Source organism: Saimiri boliviensis, chromosome 3 (genome assembly GCF_048565385.1).
Source record: "Saimiri boliviensis isolate mSaiBol1 chromosome 3, mSaiBol1.pri, whole genome shotgun sequence".
In the NCBI taxonomy this organism is placed as follows: domain Eukaryota; kingdom Metazoa; phylum Chordata; class Mammalia; order Primates; family Cebidae; genus Saimiri; species Saimiri boliviensis.
The window spans coordinates 93,715,078-93,730,396 of NC_133451.1; the positions used below are offsets into that span (position 1 = coordinate 93,715,078).

General features: G+C 36.3%; 1 pseudogene; it reads left to right on the top strand.

Annotated features, from left to right (window-relative positions):
* Positions 1–255: 255 nt before the first annotated feature.
* LOC101036091 (ubiquitin-ribosomal protein eL40 fusion protein-like) lies at positions 256–642 on the top strand (annotated as a pseudogene).
* Positions 643–15,319: the final 14,677 nt, after the last annotated feature.

Sequence of the window (15,319 nt, forward strand, 5' to 3'; positions counted from 1 at the left end):
TGGTCAACTTGGTCAATTGATTTTTTTTTACAAAGGAGCCAAGAACACAAAATGAGGAAAGAACAGGCTCTTCGATAAATGATGTTGGCAAAACTGGATATTCATGTGCAGAAGAATACAATTAGACCTTTATCTCATACTACATACAATAAACAATTCAAAATGGATAAAACTTGAACATAAAATCTGACACTGTGGCTCTTTTTCTTCAGCAAGGCGGCTGAGTTAGTTGGTGGCAGTGGTCATGTGGCAGACGCAGAGATGCAGATCTTTGTGAAGAACCTCACGGGCAAGACCATCACCCTTGAGGTTAAAGCCAGTGACACTATTGAGAATGTCAAAGCCAAAATTCAAGGCAAGGAGGGTATCCTATCTGACCAGCAGCATCTGATATTTGCCAGCAAACAGTTGGATGATGGCCGCACTCTCTCAGACTACAACATCCAGAAACAGTCCACCCTGCACCTACTATGCCTGTGAGGTGGCAGCGTTGAGCCTTCCCTCCACTAGTTCACCCAGAAATACAACTATGACAAGATGATCTGCCGCAAGAGCTATGCTCACCTGTATCCCCGTGCTGTCAACTGCAGCAAGAAGAAGTGTAGCCACGTCAACAACCTGCACCCCAACAAGGTCAAATAAGGCTCTTCCTGCCTTTAAGGGCAGCCTCCTGCCCGGGCCCCATGGCCCTGGAGCCTCAATAAAGTGTCCCTTTTGTTGACTAGAGCAGCAAAAAAAAAAAAAAAAAAAAAAAAAAAAAAAAAAAAAAAAAAAAAAAAAGGCAACAAAAGCAAAAATATATATATTCACACAAAAGTGAATATACCAAACAAAAAAGCTTTTGCACAGAAGAAAAAAAAAGTCAGCAGAGTAAAGAGGCAACCTATGTGATGGGTGAAAATATTTGCAACCATACATCTGATGAGGACTTAACATTCAAAGCATATAAGAAGCTCAGACAACTCAATAGTAAGAAGATAAATAACCTGATTTTAAAATGGCAAAGAACCCAAGTAGACATTTTTCAAAAGAAGGCATACAAATGCCCAGAAGGTATATAAAAAAATGCTAAATATCATTAACAGTCATAGAAAAGCAAATTAAAACCATAAGATAATCCCATCCCGTACCTGTTAGAATGGCTTTTTTTTAGAGACAAAAGACAGTAAGAATTGTCAAGGAAATGAAGAAAAAAAAAATCCTGTACACTGTTGACAGTAAGGTAAATTAGTACAGCTATTATGAAAAATGGTATGAAGGTTTCTCAAAACAAATAAAAATAGGACTACTAAATAACCCAGTAGTCCCACTCTGCATATATATCCAAAGGAAATAAAATCAGTATGTCAAATAGAGAGCTAAACTCCCATATTTATTGCAACACTATTCACAATAGTCAGTCTATAGAACCAACCTAAGTGTTATTGATAAAAATAGAGAAAATTATATATAATATACATTATATAAATATGTATTTTATATGTATCTTTATATAATATATAAAACAATATATTTTATTTATATGCTATATATTATACATGAACATATAATATATAATACATAAATATATTAACTATATAAATATAATATATAAATAATACAAATATACTCTATATAATATATAAACAATATATTTATATAAATATACTGTTATATAACTATAGATTTAATATGTAATATATATTTTATATATAATATATAGGCAATATATTTATATAAATATGTTATTCATATGTATATGATATATAGATATGTATATAATATATACATATGAATAATATATACATATCTATATATTATTCATAAAATATCAGACCTACAAATCATATGCATATGAATAATATAATATATACATATATAAATATATATAAATATATATATTATATGCACATGAATAATATATAAGTATATTATAATATACTTATATATATTATACTTATATATAAGTATATATTATACTTAATAAGATATACTTATATATTCATGTGCATATGATATATAGATATGTATATATATACATATATAATATATGAAAATATATTTATATATAAATATATTTTTATATATTATATATGAATGATATATATTATATATAAAACTATATATTTTATGTAAAATATATTTAAAATATTTTATAAATTATATATAAAATATATAATATATTTAAATTTCTTCAATACATAGTGTATTATTTATATAAAATATAATATAAAATATATTTTATATTATATATTATACATATATAATATGTATATATTACACGCACATATGCATAATATACACAAACATACAACCGAAATTCAGCCTTAAAAAGAAGAAAATTCTGTCATTTGTAAAAACGTGGATGAGCTTGGGGAACATTGTTTTAAATGAAATAAGCCAGAAAAAGGAAGACATATACTGCATGATCTCATTTACATGCGGAAACTTTTTTTTTTTGAGACATACTCTTGCTCTCTCACCAGGCTGGAGTACATCACTGTAACCTCGGCCTCCCAGGTTCAGGTGACTCTTCAAAGGCATCCCATGCTGAAGGTGGTGTTCCCAGGGAGAGCTTTTGGGGGCTGGCACTCCCTCACCTACTGGGGCTCCTTCTGGAAGAGGGTCCAGAAGAATCGGAGACCTCTGCTCCTCACTCAACTTTGGAGGTGGCAGGGTGAACAGCAGGCCAAGTTCAGGGCCTGAGTTTTTTTTTTTTTTTTTTTTTTTTTTTTGAGACAGAGTCTCGCTCTGTTGTCAGGTGCCAGGCTGGAGTGCAGTGGCGTGATCTAGGCTCAATGCAACCTCCACCTCCTGGGTTCAAGCAATTCTCCTGCCTCAGCCTTCTGGGTCGCTGGGACTACAGGCGCATGCCACCACGCCCAGCTAATAGTTTTGTATTTTTTTTTTTTTTTTTTTTTGGTGGGAAGTTGATTTGCGGTTTATTTAACAAACAGAATGTACAATAACTAAAAGAACTGTGTAAGAACTGTGTATTTTCCAGGGGAATTAAGACTACATATTTGGATTCGCACCTAAAAAGCACATAGAAAATTAAAACAAAGACAGGGAACTTTTCTATTAACATCACTTGGACCCAGGTTATTCTATTGAAGATTCTCACTGCCTTTTGGTAGTAACTCATCACCTTCTACGCAAGCCTGGGAACCAGCTGACTCCGTGAACTGCTTCCCGTCTTCAGTGCGTGATGACACAGATGTGTCAAGCTTCATAGATCTTACGTGTCAATTTAAGAATAAGAAGTTTTATATCCATCTTGATTTTATTCCAAAATTACTGCTCTGCAATTTTGGGCTCCATTCTTAGGAAGATAATGTTTGAGACTTCATAAGCTTGGTGCATTTTTAAGATGTTTTAGCTGTTCAAATTTGTTTGTCTTTTGAAACAGTGACACAAAGGTGCAATTCTCTATGGTTTGAAATGGATCATATGAGGCATGTAGTACCAAGAATTGTTACTTCACAATGTTCCCTTAAGCAAAACTGAATTTGCTTTGAATTTTAGTTACGCATAGACTGATAATAAACCTCTAAACCCGCCCAGCAGAAGTGTGATTTTTTTTTTTTTAATACAGAAACAACTGGCAAAAATTGAACTAAGATTTACTTTTTTGGGATATAGGATGTAGCTGTAGTTGAATAAGCAGTCTTTAAAAGTTGCTGTGAAACACAAGCCATTGGGTAAAAAACGCTGCACTATTAAATTAGAGGTTTTTGAAAAAGCCACTCACGCTTATCCTGGGCAGAGGTTGCCTAGATGGTATAGGAATCTGTTAAGTTTCAAGAAAGTTTAAATTAGAGGTTTTTGAAAAAGCCAAACTCACGCTTATCCTGGGCAGAGGTTGCCTAGATGGTATAGGAATCTGTTAAGTTTCAGGAAAGTTTATCTTTGCTTTAGGTCATAAGTTCCTTATTTGATTACTGTATATGACTACATGGCTGTTCATGACATTATGTGCAAATTTGAGATTTCAACAATGACCTGCCAGTTTAAGGGTACATTGTAGAGCTGAACTTAGAGTTACTGTGCAAAATTTTTTTTCATGCTGTCATTTGTAATATGTTTTGTGAGAATCCTTGGGATTAAAGTTTTGGTTACAAATTGTTGTTTAACTTGAAAAAAAAATTTTCCTGAATAACAGGAAATATAATATAATTATATTTAAAATAGAGAAAAATTAGAAACCAAATTATAATATTTGGTCTTTTGTTAGATCAGGTGTCTAACAATAAGATATCTAAAACATTTATAACTATACATCAAATGATTTAATAGTAGGCATTTATTTGGAAGAAATATATTAACCTATTTGTTAACAGAGAGAAGAGATCATGAGTATTTTTGAGAGAAAAAACACCTTACAGAAAGACTGGCACATATAATATATGTCTATTTTATAATGTTATTTATGTGTACATGTATATAATTTGTTTCCAAGAAGAAAAAGTCTAGAAGGTTATAGCAAAACCTCCTTATCTCTTTTCGGTAATGGTATATCTTGATTGTTAAACTCTCATTTATTTATACTTTTGACCATCTTTCATCAATCATATATGTCTTACATGTCTTACATAGTCATGTATCATGCAATGTTTGCTAAAATTTCATTTTGGAAAAGAAACCCTAAACTTACAGAAAAGTTGGAAGAACAATACAAGAGATTCCTAAATAGCTTTCACTTTAATTTACCAATTTTAACACTTTTCCACAAAAAGCAAATGGCAAATATTATTGTGAAATATTTTAGTCACACAGGCACTTAGTTTTGTTTTCAGAGACGCTTGCTCTGTCACAGGCTGGAGTGCAGTAGTGTAATCATTCAGACTCTCTTACTTTCCTGGGCTCAAGGGGTCTTCCCACCTCAGCCTTCCGAGTAGCTAGGATTGCAGGCAGGCCTCTGCCACCATGCCTGGCTAATTATTTTTAATTTTTTGTAGAGATGGGATCTGGTTATATAGCCCAGGCTGGTCTCAAACTCCTGACCTCAAACGACCCTCCTGCCTCAGCCTCCAAAACTGCTGGAATTACAGGCAGGAGCCATCATGCCCAGCCCTCACATAAGCACTTTTAAAGTTGGTCACAGAAACATAGACTACCACTCTTATTTATATCATTTCATTACAAATGCTTGTTACTGACCAGAATATATCCAGAGTAAGGTGTGGAATGATAAAAGTAAACCCAACTCTGTTATTCAGGAAAAAAATAGCATTACACTATGCTAGTGATGGGTTAGAACACACTATTCAAATACAAATAACAGCATAAGTCTTATATATATAAATGGTTTTTGCATGTTCCTTTGGCAAAGCCTATGGGATCAGTCTGTCTGCTTCCATCTGTAACTTCCTGCTTGTTTTCTTCATCATAGTATCAATTCCTTTTCAAACAACATAAGGCCATTAGACCATGGGGCTTATGCAGAAAGAAAAGAAAGCCATGAGGACCAAAATATTTGATTTGGACGTCCCCAGGGTATTTCCCAAGCTGGAAAAAAATGAATCAAGATAAATTATTTAGAGACTGGATCTCATCCTCAGACCAATTTTATAAGGAAGTGAATAGAAGTGGATTTCTATCTGCTTATTTTTTTCTGTCTCGGAGATTTGAATCCTGATGCTTTTGCTCATCATCAGGAGAAATGGTCTCAAAATGCCACTTGTAGTTCATGCCTTGGGTCTCTGAAACATGCCCCCAACCTCTGCACTTCTGCTTCAGTGCAGCTGTGGTGGACGGTTGCTTTTGCTCATGCTCACCGTAGTGTCAGGCCCAAGCCCAAGCAGAGCATCTTTCTTCATTCTGTCCTGTGTCCTTAGACACAGAAAGAGCTCTTGTGGCCTATGGATGCCAGCACACTGTGGGAATCTAGAAGAGTTTGTGCCCCCAGTGAGCAGCCTTCAACAATGGGAGTGGATGGATAAATTCTACCGTTTCTTCTTTCAAGGGGGCGGTTCTAGGAGGGATTCTGTACTTGGCAACTGCATGAGTGACGCTTTCCATCTCACATTCTCTATTCCCTCAATTCTGTTTCTTAGGATAAACTACAAGGATCCAAGTCTCAGCCTCTGCCTTTGTAAAACTGAAACTAAGATACCTTTCACTCTTTTGATGTATTTAATACCTTATTTACTGAAGGTAACTAAATGTAACTCGGCTTGCTTTTTCAAATGCCCACAAGAGCACTACTCTACCTATTTTAGCCACCATTTGTTCCCAGAGTCCAGTATAATGACTAGAGCAAGGAAGTCTCTGCCTTAAAAAAAAAAATAAATAAAATTCGATAGTAGAAAATTCATTTCTTATTCATAATTTTAAAAAACAGCATGTATTTCTTTGAGAATTGTATAAATACCCCTCAAAAATCTTTAATTCACCTTTTTTGATTTCATAATAACTATAGTTAAGGCAAAAAATAAAAATAAAAGAAAAGAACAGGCAGGAGAAATTTGTCAAATTATCAGTATGAAATCCATTAAAATCTAATTGTTCCTGTCAGACTCTTTCAAGAAATTCAGTAAGATTATGTTCCCATGCGCCTAGAGAGAAATAACATGGAGTAGGCGAAATTCTCTTATTCTGGGATTCCTTAACGGTTTGTCCTATCAGAATATCCACCATGACGTGCATCCCAGATTTCGTTACTGCCTCTTGGCTCTCTGTCTTCCTACAGTCTGTGCACACCCTAAGGGTAGCAGCCATGTTTGCCTTCTTCGCTCCATAATCAAAAGTACGTAGCTTTAATCCTGGAACTTGGTAAATCTCTATAGTTATTCAGTGAAAGAATAAAAGCACCTTTTTCATTGCTTGCACAATGTGTTTGCTCTGCTTCTAATTAAGGTCAGTATAAGATGAGACAGGGAGGATGAGAGAAGAGACATAGAGGAAAGGAGAGGAGAAAATGAAAATGGAGGGGAGCAACATGGAGGGGAGATAGGAGGAGAGAGGAAGGGAAAGGAAGTGAGAAATGAGAAGACGGGGGACAGTAGTTCCTCATTAAGCAGCTTATCCCAACCATTGTTGAACATGACAGTAGACTAGATTTACTGAGCTAAGGAAATTGTGGTTCAAACTGAGCTATTTAGAAGAGCATTTCGAAGGATACTGTATTTTACAAGAAGTCTTAATACGTACTTAACTGCCTTCTCATTTTTACTGCTGTCTGAATATTTAGCAAGTACAGTTAGTATGTTTACACAGGCATTTCGCTTATATTTATAAATATGCCTAAAGATGTAGATCGTGCTGTCTCCTTTTCACACCTTAAGAATATAAAATAGTATTTCCAATCTGGTCCTGAGGGGCTAATTTTGCTAAAAAAAATAGTTGACTGGATCATTAGCAATTCTTAAACTTAACATGTAAATAACTATAAACCAGTTAGTGCCTAGAACACATCATTTTTCCTGTTTAACCTGGTTTCTTCCTAAAGTCTGATGAAGACATAACTTCCTCTATGGTTTCCCATTCCCTTGGTTTAAAGTGTCTGTAATGCTTCTTTGCTCAGGTTTGGCCTGAGAATCACGGACATTCTATAGATTATTTTCTCAAGTATCAGCAAGCTAGAGATTCAGGTCTGCTTTTTTTTTTTTTTTTTTCTTAACTTGGAAGTTAAAATTCCCCTGTGAAATAATGGAGACCCTCATAACTGGGCCAAATATCAAGAAGTAATTTAAGTTCAGCCTCTTTAATGTAAGTATGCTTTCTCAGTTCGTTATTTTCCAATGCTATCAAGTGACTTGGGGTATGATTACTACTTTCTTTGCCCAATAAAATATAAGTACTATATCTAGCATTCCTCTGTAGATATAAACAGTGTACAGCATATCCTTTTCCATCTTGAATGACTCTTGCTACATGTGTGTGTATGTGTGTTTGGGTGGGGATATGTGAAATGAGAGGAGCACTAACAGAAGTCAAGGACATCTTTCAGAGTCCAACATCCCATCAGTCACACTTACTCTACTTCTGATGCCTTTTGGTGACTTTCACAAGCTGATAACTTTTTTCTTTGTTGTACATTTACTTCACAGTAGAAGTCCCTGGTATTCTGGACTTTTTGCTCTGTTGCCAGGCTGGAGTGCAGTGGCATGATCTTGACTCACTGCAACCTCTGCCTCTTGAGTTCAAGTAATTCTCCTTCCTCAGCCTCCAGAGTCGCTAGGACTACAGGCGTGTACCACCACACCTAGATCATTTTTGTATTTTTAGTAGAGACAGGGTTTCACCATGTTGTCCAGGATGGTCTCAATCTCTCGACTTCGTGGTCCGCCCACCTTGGCCTCCCAAAGTGCTGGGATTACAGGCGTAAGACATGGCACCTGGCCTTTTGTGATTTCTTTTTGACTGGATTCTGTGTTTTATTCCATAATTCCCAGCCTGCTGCTAATTTTGTCCAGTACTTCGCTGTCTCATTTCATTCTTTCTTCTAACGTTTGATAAGCAGGCTACTGGACAACCACCATTGCCTTCTTTCACAGAGGATTTCCATCCTTTAGAAAACTCCCTTTCATTTATTACACTGTAGGCCCCTTCACTAACTTCAGGCTATATCCAAACTCAGGTTCCTAAGGAATGAATTATAAATTATGTTTAGTATATCATATATTGTCCATATGATAGTAGAGGCGAGTTGTGATTCATTCATTCATTCCACGGGTACGTATTAAGCACCTACCTGGAGGAAGAGCCTCAGTGCTCCTTAAATAGCTTGCATGTTAATGTGCATACTCAAATCTGGCAACCATCTTTATTTTATCTAACATCAGATCAACTAAAATAAAATTTGATTGGAGTATAACTTGAAAACTCAGATAGTAGCTAACTAAAAAAGTGTCTCTATTGGAATAGAAGCAGCAGTGGTTCACTGAGAAAGATGGGAGTCATAAAATCACTTTTAAAATACACTGGGAAAATTGGAGAAAGGTACTTTCAGGGAATAACCTTGAAAAACTATAAGAAGACAACAAGAAGGTCCATGATTTAGGATGCAGGTAAGAGCAAGAGAAGATGGTGGAGCAGACTGACAGTGATGGCCAAAAGGATGTCCTTTAATAGGATGGAGCTGCCAAGTCACTGACAAATGTTAAAGAGGCAGACCAGGAGATTGCTTTAAATTCTGTTTGAAAACAGCAGTAATTTTTTCTTCCAGGGTTGGCAGATTAAAAGATATTGATCTAAGATAATGAGCTTTAGTTTCTGACTATACATTTTTTCTAGGAATTTATACTTTTTCCATTTTGACTTCTAAAGAGGTATTCTACTTTATTGCCAAAATGATTTGCTGCAGTATTTTACCCAAAGCAGTGAGCTAGAAGGCAAAGTCTTAGACCTGGTGACCCATTTTCATTATTTCTCTGAATGTCTTCAGATAGCTGAGTAACCAATTTTGTTTTGCTATTAAAATAGAGCCTAGTCACAGTTGATCATATAAGCAATTCTGCTTCTTAAATATTTTGTTTGTAATTGTATTCACAATGGCTTTGGCCAAAAATATTGGGTCGTGTTTAATAATAAAAATGCAAGAATTAATATAAAGATATCACAAATAACAAAAAATTGGAATGACAAAAGAAAACAAATTGTGCTAGACAGCTTAAGGTTGCAAACAGGTGACAGAAAGTGTGACTCGGGGGTGTCTCTTTCTTGTAAGGGCTGCTTGTGGCACAGTTGTGGGAAGGATGGATTGGAATGACTCAAGGAAGCTGTCATCAATGGAAAAACCAGAGGAAAATAAAAGTGTCTGAGGATTTGAGAAGAAACATCTGGAAGCAAGGACAATTAACTCTGTTTCTAGGTGACACCCTATGTGCAATAGGATAATTTTTTTCTACTCTTTTTTTTTTTAAGAGCTGAAAAATTTGAGGGAATTGCTTTAATTGTTATCACTGTAAAACAAGTCATAGATGAGAAGTTGGACTTATGTGCTAAATTAAAACACAGCAACATTCCATTATCTTTTTCAGCTATTATATTTATGACATAAGTGGCTCATTTTACACAAAATATCTACTCCATGCAAAAAGCCTTTGTAATAGGAGGTCAAAAACATTTGTTATGAAATGAATTAACCACCTTCTATGCTGATTCCCCAAAGTATCAGCTCTGCCTTAGGAGATACTTTGAGAGAGTTTAAAGTTCAAATGTGAGAGGATCAAAGATGGCTGAATAGGAACAGCTCTGGATTGAAGTTCTCAGCAAAGGCCGGGCGCGGTGGCTCAAGCCTGTAATCCCAGCACTTTGGGAGGCTGAGGCGGGTGGATCATGAGGTCGAGAGATCGAGACCATCCTGGTCAACATGGTGAAACCCCGTCTCTACTAAAAATACAAAAAACTAGCTGGGCGTGGTGGCGCGTGCCTGTAATCCCAGCTACTCAGGAAGCTGAGGCAGGAGAATTGCCTGAACCCAGGAGGCGGAGGTTGCGGTGAGCCGAGATCGCGCCATTGCACTCCAGCCTGGGTAACAAGAGCGAAACTCCGTCTCAAAAAAGAAAAAAAAAAAAAAAAAAAAAAAAAGTTCTCAGCAAAAACACAGAGGGTGAGTGATCACGGCATTTCCAAATGAATTTTTACTGTCCACAGACCAGGAGATTCCTGGGCAGAAAAGTGCCATGAGTCTCCAGCACGGGTGTAGCAGGTCTCCACACGAAAACTCACACAAATCCCGGTGCCGTTTCAGCTGGCAACTGGAGTGCCTGGGAGACAGAGTTGCCTGTTCAACAGAAAGAAAGGGGGCTGAAACAGGGAGCCAGGTGATGTGGCTTGGCCGGTCCTGCCCTTACAAAGACCAGCAATCTGAAACTCTCTGGAATGAGAGTTTCACAGCAAGCACAGCTGGACCCAAGATGGTGTAGCTCTTTGGGGGGAAGGGTGTCTGCCATTACCAAGGCAAAAAGAAAGCAGGAGTTGCAATCCTAGTCTCTGATAAAATAGACTTTAAACCATCAAAGATCAAGAGACAAAGAAGGGCATTACCTAATGGTAAAATGATCAATGCAACAAGAAGAACTAATGATCCTAAATATATGTATGCATCCAATACAGGATCACCCAGATATATAAAACAAATTCTTCACAACCTACAAAGAGACTTAGACTCCCACACAATAATAGTGGGAGACTTTAACACTCCACTGTCAATATTAGACAGATCAATGAGACAGAAAATTAACAAGGAAATCCAGGACTTGAACTCAGATCTGGACCAAGCAAATATAATATACATTTACAGAACTCTTCACCCCAAATTCTCAGAATTTACATTCTTCTCAGCACCACATCACACCTACTCTAAAATGGACCACATAATTGGAAGTAAATCACTCCTCAGCAAATACAAAAGAACAGAAATCATAACAGTGCAATCAAATTAGAACTCAGGATTGAGCAACTAACTCAGACCACAACTTCATGGAAACTGAACAACTGGCTCTTGAATGTTAACTGGATAAACAATGAAATGAAGGCAGAAATAAAGATGTTCTTAGAAACCAATGAGAATGAAGACACAATATACCAGAATCTCTGGGACACATTTAGAGCAGTGTCTAGAGGAAAATTTATAGCAATAAATGTCCACATGAGAAGCCAGGAAAGATCTAAAATTGAAACCCTATCATCAAAATGGAAAGAGCTAGAGCAGCAAGATGAAAAAAAAATTCAAAAACTAGCAGAAGACAAGAAATGACTGAGATCAGAGCAGAACCTAAGGAGATAGAGACACAAAACCCTTTATAACAATCAATAAATCCAGGAGCTGGTTTTTTGAAAAGATCAACAAAATAGACCACTAGCCAGAATAATAAAAAAGAAAAAGGAGAATAATCAAATAGATGTAATAAAAAATGATAAAGGGGATATCACCACAGATTCCACAGAAATATAAACCACCATCAGAGATTACTACAAACAACTCTATGCACATAAACCAATAAACCTGGAAGAAATAGATAAATTCCTGGACACTTGCACCCTCTCAAGCCTAAATCAGGAAGAAGTCAAAACCCTGAGTAGACCAATAACGAGGGCTGAAGTTGAGGCAGCAATTAAGAGCCTACCAACCAAAAAAAGCCCAGGTCCAGATGGGTTCACAGCTGAATTCCACAAGACATAGAAAGAGGAGCTGGTACCACTCCTTCTGAAACTATTTCCAAACAATCCAAAAAGAGGGAATCCTTCTCAATGCATTTTATGAGACCAGCATCATCCTGATACTAAAACCTGGCAGAGACTCAACAAGAAAAGGAAACTTTAGGCCAAATATCTGTGATGAACATAGATGCAAAAGTCTTCAATAAAATACTGGTAAACCAATTGCAGCAGCACATGAGAAAGCTTATCCATCACGATCAAGTAGGCTTCATCCTGGGGATTCAAGGCTGGTTCAACATAGGCAAGTCTATAAACGTAATTCACCACAGAAACAGAACCAAAGACAAAAACACATGATTATTTCAACAGACGCAGAGAAGGCCTTTCACAAAATTCAACAGCCCTTTATGCTAAAAACTCACAATAAACTAGGTATTGATGGAACATGTCTCAAAATAATAAAAGCTATTTACAACAAACCCACAGCCAATGTCATACTGAATGGGCAAAAACTGGAAGCATTCCCTTTGAAATCTGGCACTAGACAAGGATGCCCTCTTTCACAACTCCTATTCAGTATAGTACTGGAAGTTCAAGCCAGAGCAATCAGGCAAGAAAAAGAAATAAAGGGTATTCAATTAGGAAAGGAGGAAGTCAAATTGTCTCTATTTGCAGATGACATAATTGCATATTTAGAAGAACCCATTGTCTCAGCCCAAAATCTCCTTAAGATGATAAGCAACTTCAGCAAAGTCTCAGGATACAAAATCAATGTGCAAAAATCGTAAGTATTTCTAAACACCAATAACAGACTTAAAGAGAGCCAAATCAAGAAGGAACTGCCATTCATAACTGTTACAAAAAGAATAAAATACCTAGGAATACAACTAACAAAGGATGTAAAGGACCTCTTCAAGGAGAACTATAAATGACTGCTCAAGGAAATGAAAGAGGACACAGATAGATAGAAAAACATTCCATGATCATGGTTAGGAAGAATCAATATCGTGAAAATGGTCATACTGCCCAAAGTAATTAATAGATTAAACACTATCCCCATCAAGTTACCTACCACCCTCTTCACAGAACTGGAAAAAAACACCTTAAACTTCATATAGAACCAAAAGAGAGCTCACATAGCCAAGTCAATTCTAAGCAAAAAGAACAAAGTGGGAGGCATCACACTATCAGACTTCAAACTATACTACAAGGCTACAGTAATCAAAACAGCATGGTACTGGTACCAAAACAGAGATATAGACCAAAGAAACAGAAAAGAGGCATTGGAAGAAACACCACAAATCTACAACCACCTGATCTTTGACAAACCTGACAAAAACAAGCAATGGGGAAAGGATTCCCTGTTTAATAAATGGTGTGGGTTGGGAAACTGGCTTGCCATGTGCAGAAAGCAGAAACTGGACCCCTTCCTGACACCTTGCACTAAAATTAACTCCAGATGGATTAAATACTTAAACATAATACCTAACACCATAAAAACCTTAGAAGAAAACCTAGGCAAAACCATTCAGGACATAGGCATAGGCAATGAATAAAACACCAAAAGCATTGGCAACAAAAGCCAAAATAGACAAATGGGATCTAATTAAACTCCAGAGCTTCTGCACAGCAAAAGAAACAATCATTAGCGTGAACCTGCCACCAACAGAATGGGAAAAAAATTTTGCAATCTACCCATCTGACAAAGGACTTATATCCAGAAACTGCAAAGATCTAAAACAGATATACAACAAACAAACAAACAAACAAACCCATTCAAAAGTGGGCAAAAAATATGAACAGACACTTTTAAAAAGAAGACATATATGAGGCCAACAAACATATGAAAAAATGCTCATCATCACTGGTCAGTAGAGAAATGCAAACCAAAACTACATTGTGATACCATCTCAAGCCAGTTAGAATGGCAATCATTAAAAAATCTGGAGACAACAGATGCTGGAGAGGATGTGGAGAAATAGGAACACTTTTACACTGTTGGTGGGAGTGTAAATTAGTTCAACCATTGTGGAAGACAGTGTGGCGATTCCTCAAGGACCTAGACATAGAAATTCCATTTGACCCAGCAATCCCATGACTGGGTATATACCCAAAGGATTATAAATCATTCTGTTATAAAGACACATCCACAAGTATGTTCATTGCAGCACTGTTTACAATAGCAAAGACCTGGAAGCAACCCAAATGCCCCTCGATGATAGACTGGACAAGGAAAATGTGGCATATATACACCATGGAATATTATGCAGCCATAAAAAATGATGAGTTTGTGTTCTCTGTAGAGGAAACCATCATTCTCAGCAAACCGACACAAGAACAGAAAATCAAACACCACATGTTCTCACTCATAGGCGGGTGTTGAACAATGAGAACACATGGACACAGGGAGGGGAGCATCACACAGTGAGGTCTGTTGCAGGAGACTAGGGTAGGGACAGTGTAGGGTAGGGAGTTGGGGAAGGATAACCTGGGGAGAAATGCCAGATATAGGTGATGTGAATGGCGGCAGCAAACCACATTGCCATGTATGTACCTATGCAACAATCCTGCATGTTCCTCATATGTACCCCAGAACCTAAAAAGAAAATACGTACTGGAGAAAAATCTTATGCATGTAATTATTTGAAAAGAACTTCGTATGTCATACAAGACAACTACACTGGAAAAACACTATAATAAAGAAGTTAGTAAAGCCTTTAATTGATTCTCTAATCTTACTCAACAGACAGTTCGTATGAGGGAGAACCCCTACAAACAAAATAATTGTAGAATGACTTTAGTCCAAAATTTACCCTTTAAACAATACCAGAGAGTTTTCTGGAAAGAAACTTTACAGGCACAATTAATGTGGGAAATAATTTTAAAAATCAACTCTGAAAATTTGATAAATGAAAATAAAAATCAGATTAATCACCCTAGAAAGAACTAAGAAACTCATACTGGTATATACATTACTCTAAATCAGACTGTTTATTATGATGAATAATCCAAAGTTCAAACAATAAAATAATCTAATTGTATGTTTCAAAAACAGAGATTGATGGATCAATAGATACATTCAGTGTCTTTTTTGTAATGACAGTATTTGAAATTATTTGAGCAAATATTGATGTAATTCAACTGTCAAATTACAATAAATAAATAAATAAATAAATAAATAAACTTAAATGTTTCTTACAAGAAAAGGATATTGGAAAATAAATTAAACCTG